Source organism: Tupaia chinensis, unplaced genomic scaffold (genome assembly GCF_000334495.1).
Source record: "Tupaia chinensis unplaced genomic scaffold, TupChi_1.0 Scaffold000173_1, whole genome shotgun sequence".
Classification (NCBI taxonomy): domain Eukaryota; kingdom Metazoa; phylum Chordata; class Mammalia; order Scandentia; family Tupaiidae; genus Tupaia; species Tupaia belangeri.
In genome coordinates, this window is record NW_006159648.1 from 111,823 (window position 1) to 121,813 (window position 9,991).

Genomic DNA, 9,991 nt, shown 5'->3' on the forward strand with positions numbered 1-9,991 from the left:
TCTTTGACTGGAATAATAGGATATTCAGGCTGGGAAAATTCATTTTCAGTGTTATAAAGATAGATAGTGACTGAATGTAAAAAAAATTAGAAAAAATAAGAAAATAGGTAAAAAATAAAATCCTGGTGAGGGCACTAGGAAATAGGTAAATTGTACATCACTGGTGAGAATGAAAATAGGCACAGCTAACCTGGAAACAGTTTGCCACTGTCAAAAGAGAAAGGGAAAACAAAAATAAAAAACATTTCATTATATTCTGACCATATCACCAAATTTATCCCAGATAAATGAAAAACCCTAACTAGACAGGGCTTGTACATGATTATTCATAGCACCTTTACTTGTAAAAGCAATCATTGGAAACAATCCGTTCTTTTTCCATTAGTAAAAGTTAAATAAACCTCGATACATCATTACCATGGAATACTACTCAGTTACAGGAAGGAATGAACCATTTAGTCTGGGCTGCTATGACAAATTCCCACAATCTGCTTGGCTGATAAATTTACTTTTCACAGTTCTGGAGGCTGGGAATTCCACGATGCAGGCACCAGCAGATTCGGTGTCTGTCAACAGAATTTACTTTCCATTTCATAAATGGTATCTTTAAGTTGTGTCCTCACCTGGTAGAAGGCACACTTGGAATTCTTATAATAGCACAAATTCAAAATACACAAGGGCTCCCCATTAATCAATTCACCTCCAAAAGCATCATTTCCTTTTTTTTTTTTAAAAAAAAGAATTATTTAATATATTATGATGATGATTTTAATTCACTATAAGGTCCATGCATGAGAGAGAGAGAGAGAGAAAACAAGCTGGTGTGTTTGGAATTTGAATGAAGTCAGCCATGTGGGAATCCCATGCCTTAATCACCATGCCACCTACTGGTCCCAAACATGGCTATTTTAGGATTAGGATTTTAACATGTGAATTTTGGGAGGAAACAAACATTCAACCATGGCATACACTATTCATACATGTGATGAATTGCAGGAGAATCACGTTAAGTGAAAAAACTGCCAGTTCCAGATGGTTATACAGTGTATGATTTACATAACATGCTTGCAGTGACAAAATCATAAATGGAAAAGAGATTAGTGGTTTGTATGGATTAAGTGGGGGTAGAGAGTGGAGTGGCTCTAGGAGGATGATATGAGAGGTCATTCTGGTGATGGAAAGATGATGCATCCTGGCCAGATCAAAGTCAGCATGACCAGAGTATCATTCTGCAGTATACAGTTTTACCAGATGTTACCAGTAGGGTAAAGGATACACTACTGCCCACATTACTGTTTACAACTGCACACAAATCTGCAACCATCTCTTATAAAATATTAAAAATAAAAGATATACAAATAATACCCAATGTAATGTTTTAGTAATTAAAAGATTTCTTTGCAATTGTTTGTTCATTTTGACCAGATCTCCCTATGGTGATCCACCCACCTCAGCCTCCCAGCTGGGACTATAGGCAAGTGCCTGCAAGTCCAGTTCTTTCTCAGACAGAGTCTTGTTAGCTGCCCAGGCCCGACTCCAGCACACCATTCTGATGCCTCAGCCTCCCTGAGTCACTGGGATTAATAGGTACCCAGACTTTAGGTTGGACCAGAAATTGAATCCAGATCTTGCACATGGTGCCAATTTGCAGATTAGTGTAAGTAGAGCATGCCACTGTAGGTGAGCCAAAAGTTTTAAGACTGTAATGCATCAGTAATTTAGGATAGCACAGTTCAAGTCCTGGTTCCAGGAGCTGGGAAAATATGCCAGGTATGTGTGCATACATGCCCAAAATCCCAAAAGGAGAATTTTAGGTTAAGGGATTATGGCAGATCCATCCCCCAAAGGGGATGTTCTCTCTCTCTCTTTAATGAGCACATATGCCCTTAGTAAATGTTAAAAATAAATAAATATATTAGTAATTAAAAATTTTAAGCTGGGGCTGGTATTTTATAATTTTATCTGATAGGTCTCTAATATTTCCCATATTATAAATTCAGAAGAATACAAGTTTTTATCAAAACAAACCATAATAATTACTTTAAACTAAAAAATAAAATGTGGTTAATATAGGATCCAGCACTCCTACTTAAAATTTTATGTGTGTGTGTGTGTGTGTGTGTGTGTATACACACATACATAAACATACATACATACATATAAATACATATAAGTCCTAGACAGAGTTATTACGCAGGCTTTGGTTTTTGGAACTGAATTGCACTGTTGCATAAATGCTTTGAAACCATTTCAGTGGTAGATTGAAAGAATGATTTGCAAGCCCTGAAGCCCAGTTGTTAAGGAAGACAGACTCCGCATGGCTGACCACTGTTCAAAGCCCAACCTCAGTGGCTTGGAAATCTCATTGTATATGTGTGTGTATGTGCATGCCCTAAAGCCCAACAGGCTGGAAAAATGGAGAAAGGCCTGAAGCATTGGGGATGTTTTCTCCCTCTTTCTCTCTGTTTCTGTCTCTTTATCTCTGTGGTGAGTACAGGCACCCTCTAGCAATTAAAAACCAGAGGAATGTGATTTCTGAGTATTTGAAACCATAGCTCAGGATTTATGCTACCTATTAATAAATCTGTAAAGACACATAGACCATGATATCTGAAAATTGAGGCAAATAAAATGGACTTTCTGTTCTTTCTTTGCAATAATGATGATGATGATGATGATAAGTATAGCTAGCATTTCTGAGCAAGACTAGAGACTGTTCTAAGTATTTTACCTGCCTCAAAAATACATTAACTGCTGTCATTTGATATATATTTTATATAATGTTTCATACAAACTTGATGGCATAGAATGCTTATGTTCTAACTGATGTTAGAAAAATCAGGACTCACTGTTATTTTACCAAGTTTTATTCAATGGACATTTTAGTATCTGAACTAATTGCAAACAAAGTAAAAACTATTATTCTACCATTCCCTTATCTACACTTGACATGCGCATTTTGTTACAAATCACTTTAACTTCAAGTTACCATCTGTAACAGAATATCTGAATACCCTGAAAAAACAACAAAATAGCATATTTTTCTGTCACAGAATAGTTTTAATGAAGTTGCAAGATGTTGCATATGGAGACTATAATAAAATATTTATGATTTTTCTTATAAGAATAACATCGTTCTGATGGATGGTAGCATACATTTCATCACACAGATTTTATCTTAAACCAATCAGGTTTTTTTAACCCTATTTTTCTAAACTATGACCACATGACAATTATAATAGGGAGGAAATTGTGGTTAACCCTATACTTTTTTTTTAAGTGGGGTTAAGTGCAACAATTTGTTTTGAAAGAAATATTTAAAGCGAGAAATGTTTAGGAAGATGATGGAAATTCTTACTCAATGAAATTAAAGAATGATTAGGATCCTAAGTCCTTATCATCTAAAACTAAAATATATATTATACAAAATGCTAAAAATGACATAACTATATTAAACACAAGTTGACTATTCTATAATTTTGTGTATATAAATTCTACCTCCTCTATACCAAATACTCCAGTTCACTAACTTGGGAATTTATTTTAGTTATAGTATTATATTTGTGTACATATACATATTTATACACACATATGTACATGTATGTATACATACCTCATATATATACATGTTGTATATATAATACATATAACACTCTATACCAAACACTCCAGTCCATTAATTAGGAATTTCATTTATTTAGAGTAAAATAAGTGTGTGCATATACATAGACACACACACATAAACACACACACATAGAAACACACACACATATGTGTATATATTTTATCTGTATGTATTATATATAATAAACAGATATAATACATTTATGTATATATTATATGTTTGTCATTTATTTTGACTATATATTTATGTGCTTATGCATATACATACATATATATATGTGTGTACATGTGTAGAGAGAGAGAGAGAGAGAGAGGGAGAGACATAGATATTTGAAAATGAGGTTAAAATGAATCACATTTTCAGTAGCTCTCTGTTGTTAATATCTGTTACTATAATTAACTAAGCTACTCATAAAGAAATAAAGTGAACTACAAGTTAACTACATTGTACAGAATTGTTTAATTATAAAGAAGGAAGAAGTAATCTTGCAAGGAAAATATAACTAATCAGAGTAGGTGGTACTTAACACACATAGGTATTATACTGGACAAACGTTTTATACTCTTCCCTTTCTATAGTATGTGAAGGTAAAGAATGGACACTTAGCAAGCTTGGAAATGTGATACATTGAAAATAGGACAAGCATTCACAAAATAGAATCCACTGACCAAAGAGACAGTTTTCGTTTCATGTCCCTCTTTTGTTGCCACATTTGTTTCCATTTATCTTAGAGCAGCTCTCCTTGGTTTTGTCCTTTACACTGGGCACCCTGAATCATCCAAGAGGATTTAATGTGCCTTTCAATGACCTTGGACTCCTTTTTCCTTTGTCTCAGCACCCTCCCTACCCACCCAGGGGGAGAGCCTTTGAAGTCAACAGCAAGTCCACATCAGCCCTGAGTAGTAGGATTCAGAGCAAACTAGAATAGCTTCCTAACAAAGGCATTCCACCTTTCCACAAATATCCACAGCCAGGAGTGTCACCATTCTTTTTCAGAATCCGAGTTGCTTACGGATGCCATCGTTTTATTCCCTGTGCCCGAGATCCAAGCCAGGCTGTGTGTTTGACAGCTTGGGACACATCTCCCTTTGGGCCACATTTTGAACCATAAACTTTATCTCTCAGGATTTATCCCATATTATGAAACTATCTCTTTGTGTCATCTCTCAGAGAATACCATAAAGGGCCCGCAAAGCTATGACAGAGTGAAAGAGAAAAGGGAGCTGCTGACAAGCACAAAGAGGATGAGACGGAAACATTTTGCCATGGCTGCTGGACCCTGACAGCTGACAGAGAGCTAGTCAGGAGAAGCACCTCTGCCTGTGCCAAGGAGAGCCTGGCAGCAGAGACCCGAATGTTCTCCTAATGACAGGAAATGGAGCAGCTTGTTGAATGGAAAGACGACCACCGTATGTTCAGGACCTGCCTCTGCTGCTAACCCTTGTGCAGCCCTGGGCCAGACCGCCTATTTCTTAATGCAAGGGGGCTGGAGAAGAAAGGTTGTGAGTTTCCTTCCAGATCACGATAAGGATGTTGCAGAATTTACTCATGAAAATGTTTTTGTCATTATCACTCTAGAAGGAGCCTCGTTGGGATTTAAGGAACAAGGGGCAAAATAATCCACACAGAGCCATTAAAATAAAAGGAAAAGCAGGATATGAGGCACAAATATATCAAATGCCACAAGTGTCACCTTCACAAGTGTCACCGACATGGAAAGAAAAACTGGAAGGTGAAGTCACTACAGCAAGGGTAATGGCATGTATAAGAAGAAACTGATTTTAGATGGAAATGTCTCTTGCTTAATTCTCAATCTGTCATAGGTAGCTACTTTTATTTTGAATGCAGCAAAAATGTTATTTTTTCAAAGTCTTGCTGCCAACCTTATCATGAAATTTTAGTAGTACTCTTCTCTGAGAAAAACAGACACAGGATTCTTGGATACTTTTCTTCTTAGGGATTTTGTTACTTATTTTTATTTCTGATGACTCGTGATGAGAAACTTGGAGTAGCTGAGAATCTTTTATATCTAATGTACCACTGGGTGGCTTAGAAGGCACACACAACACATTAGAAGTTGAGAGCTATGTTGTTGAAACTTTTTTGCTAATATGTGTAGAAGCAGAGACTTCACCAGCAACATGATTTTCATAGAAACAAGCCAGGAGTGAACTAATGGAGAGAACTGTTTCCATCAGGAGCTAAGTGGTGGGGCCAGGAGGTGGCATGGTGGTTAGGGGTGCTGGACTCCCACATGGCCAACTGCGGTTTGAGTCCCAGACCTGGCACTTGCTTTCTCACTTTCCTTCCTCTGTCTCTCTCTCTTTCTCTCTCTCACTCTGTCTCTCTCTGGTCAAAATAAATAATTAAGGATAAACTAATTCTTAAAAAAAAAAAAAAAAGAAGAAGAAGCTAAATGGTAAGAATCCATGAAGTTGATTTTTGATTATGAGATAACCAATTTATTCTGTGTAAGATACATCTTATGGATGTTTTATTTCATAAACAACACTAATCCAAGAAAGATCCATTAATATAAGTCAAGTCTCTAAAAATAGATATTTAAAAATAATTTTCATGGAGTGGTGGGAGGAATAGACCAGAGAGAAAAAAAAAAAAATTCTATCCACTCTGAAACATGGTAGAACTTTACATAACCAAATTAACATAATTATTTATTATTTATTTAGTTTTGGTTTTCGCCATAGGGTACATGCATTTGCTGGAAACAGAGAAAAGGGAAAGCAAGAAATCACCCCCCAAGGAGATGGTCATGCTACAATTCCTTCTCATTCCTTCTTGGGATTTTGGGCATGCACACACACATGCCAGGCATGATTTTGAAGCTGCCAGGTCCAGGACTTTAAGCATAGTCAGCCATGTGGGATTCCAGTGTCTGAACCACCACAAACAGTGATTTTTAAAAATGCCAGTTATTTGTTATAAGCATGACATGAAGAATAGTTCTCAGCAAATGGAGTATTACATTGTGGCTGGCAATTTTTTTTTTCCTCCAGTGAAATAATTGGTTTCTGAGTCAATGTCTTTACAAACAGTAATACATGAGAAATACTGACTACTCATTTTCAGAGGTTAACTAGTAGAACTTTTTTTTTTTTTGAGAGGTTTTCGCTATAGGGCGCGTGTGCGCGCCACACAGAGAGAGAGAGACAGAGAGACAGAAAGCAAGAAATCATCACCCAGAGGGGATGACCACACCGCAATCCCTTCTTTTCCATTCTCCTCTCGGGATCTTGGACACGCATGCACACGTGCCTGGCGTGAATTTTAAGCGACCGGGTCTGGGACACGAACCGCGGTCGACTACGTGGGAGTCCAGCGACATAGCTATTACGCTAACTGCTAGTCCCGCTAGTAGAACTTTAGTCACTTAAAGGTAAAACAGATGAAGAGAAAAGGAAGCATATGTCCTTTTGCGCATAACATTATTATTATGTTGGTCTTTTTACATAGGAAGTAGAACCAGGATGCTAACACATTTCATGTCTACATTGTTAATGGTATGAGTTAAATAATGAAAGAAAGATTAAATCAATATCGGAATAGTTTGCTGTTTCTAAATAGCTGTTAGTTACAAAAGAAATCAGAATTACTTTCAAAATTTCTTTTTAACATTCACCTTATGCTGGTTCTATTATTATGTTCTGAGAGACATTTTTCAAGATCGTGAATAATCTTTTTTATTTTTGGCAATAGGGCACTTGTGTTCACCAGAGAGACAGAATGCAGGAAATCACCTCCCAGGGGGGATGGCCATGCCATGCCACAATTCCCTTTTCCTCATTCTTCTCTTGAGATTTTGGGCACACACGCACACACACCCAGTGTGTGGATTAAACCACCGGGTTTGAGATTCGAACATCTGTCGACTATGCGGGAGTCCAGAAATGTAACCTATTTTTAAGTGACTCATCTGCCTGATTGAATTACTTCTATATACTATGTCAATAAACTCCTCAGATATATTTGAAGTTTCTGGAAGAAAAATATTTCAACATTCATTATGCCTTTTAGATTTGAAAACATAAATGCTGAAACATACAAAAGGAAGATGTAAAATATCCTTGAAATTTATTGATTTATAAATCCCTACCTTCTGTGAATCAAAGATAACTAGAAAGAATCAGAATGAATAACAAATGCCTAATTTTAAATTGTTGAGTGCTTTGCTCACAAGTCAATCCACACACCTCAGTGACAGGAACTTTCTACATTTCAGTCAGAAAGATGACAGGAAGCTATAAATAAGCTGTTGGTATCTTTAGCCAGCAGTATAATTCAATGTCATTATTCTATTTCTTTACCATTCACTACTTACATGGTGCCAATTTCCCAGGCATTTTTTAAGTTTCACCCTCAGATTGTTATCCCCATTTTGGAAAAACAAAAACAAAAACAACTATGCAGTAAATTTACTGTAAGGAAAAAATATTAATTATTATACTAATCAGAAATTAGGATCCTCTGCCTGATCAGTACCAGTATACACTTTGTTCTGAGACTTAACATGATTTTCTGAATATGTTTTAAAAGGAATCCAATGGCATGGTTAAAGAAATGGAAGAAAATCAGGAAATGTCTCATTAAAGACAGTTCAACATGAGGTTCTAAGCTAAAATTCAAACTAAATTAATTTCTCATACAAAGGGGGGCCACAAGAGATAATGTGACTATGGCACTGGACTCCCATATGGCTGACTGTGGTTCGAGTCCAACCTGGCAGCTTGAAACTCATTCATGCTGGGAGCAGCGTATGTGCCTAAAATCCCAGGAAGAGAATAGAGGAGAAAGGACTGCAGTGTGGCCATCCTCTCTAGTGGGGTGATTTCTCACTTTGTCTCTCTCTATGTCTCCAGTGAATGCATACACCCTATAGCAAAAAAAACCTCTGAAACAAACAAGCAAAAAAAAAAAAAAAAGAAAGAAAAACAATATCAAGCTATTTCTTTATTAAAAAGCAAGATGAAATCAATAACAGAAGGAAAGGAGAAGCAGAAGGAAGAAAAGACTATTCTAATTTTTTTTTTTTTTTTTTTTTTTTGCAGGGGATATTTTGTTTAGAGGGCACATGTGCTTGCAGGAGAGACAGAGAGGAGACAAAGTGAGAAATTACCCCCTGGAGGCATGACCAGGCCACAATCCCGTCTCCTCCATTCACCTCTCATGATTTTGGGTACACACACACACACACACACACACACACACACACACACACACATATTCAGCGTGGGTTTCAAATCGCCAGGGATGGGACACTACTGTGGCCATGTAGGAGTCCAACACCTTAACTACTACGCCACCTGCTGGCCCTAATGACTATTATTCTTTTAGAATTCTTTCAATAGTCTTATTTTAAACTAACAATGATATTTGAGACTATTAGACTTTGTATATCACGAATACTGAACTCTTGGACATGTTTTCTAAATTAGAAAAAAATTTAAAAAAAACAAGAGATAAGATATTAGAAAGGAATAAGTGAGTACAGATTTTGGACCTTCCCAGTAAAAGAGGTTCAAAGATGTTAGGAACACTACCATTACATAATGTTTCCAGGCCAGCAGATGGCATGGTGGTTAAGGTGGCTGGATCCTACATTCAACTGTGTGGTGTGAGTCTCTGATCCAGAATCTTGAAACATACACCATGTACTTGTGCAAATGTGCCCATAATCCTGAGAGGAAAATGGAAAAGAAGTGACCATGCCATTGCCATCCCCCCAGTGGGTGATTTCTCACTTTCCTTTTCTCTCTCTCTCCCTGGCCAGCATCTATGCCCCATAACAAAGATTAAAAAATTTTTTTTCAACAATAGGCACCATAAGACAAAGCATCTGTGCTAGGGAAGATGATAAAAATCTTCAAGGAAGATTACAATTGGCCCTTAAACAAGTGTAAGTGAAGAGCTACCATGTAAGCATTGTGTAGCATTTAGGGAGGACTTTTTTGATACTCATGGGCTAGCAAATACTTGGTTTGCCTGGGAAGTCATTGAATTCCTGATCACCCATTATTGAACCAAAGATGGAGAGGGAATTCGATATAGAATAGCCGTTTATTGACTCAGATGGGGGCAATCAAGAACACAACCTTCCAGCCAAAGGCTAACCCAATGTCCTTTCCCTTTTACTGTCGCAAAACCCTCTGTGACCTGAATAACAGTCTTCCCAGGGAAGACATACGAAAAGATTCCTCTCTGTCATCTCAAGTTTCTGTCTACAAGGAAACCTGTAGGGACTTTTTCCTGCGTCTATGTGGCTATGCTGAAGCTGTGTTTCACAGATTCATTTCTCGGCATGGTGTCTGGTTGCATGAGCCATAAGAGAAATTTGTGTGGAAAGGGAAG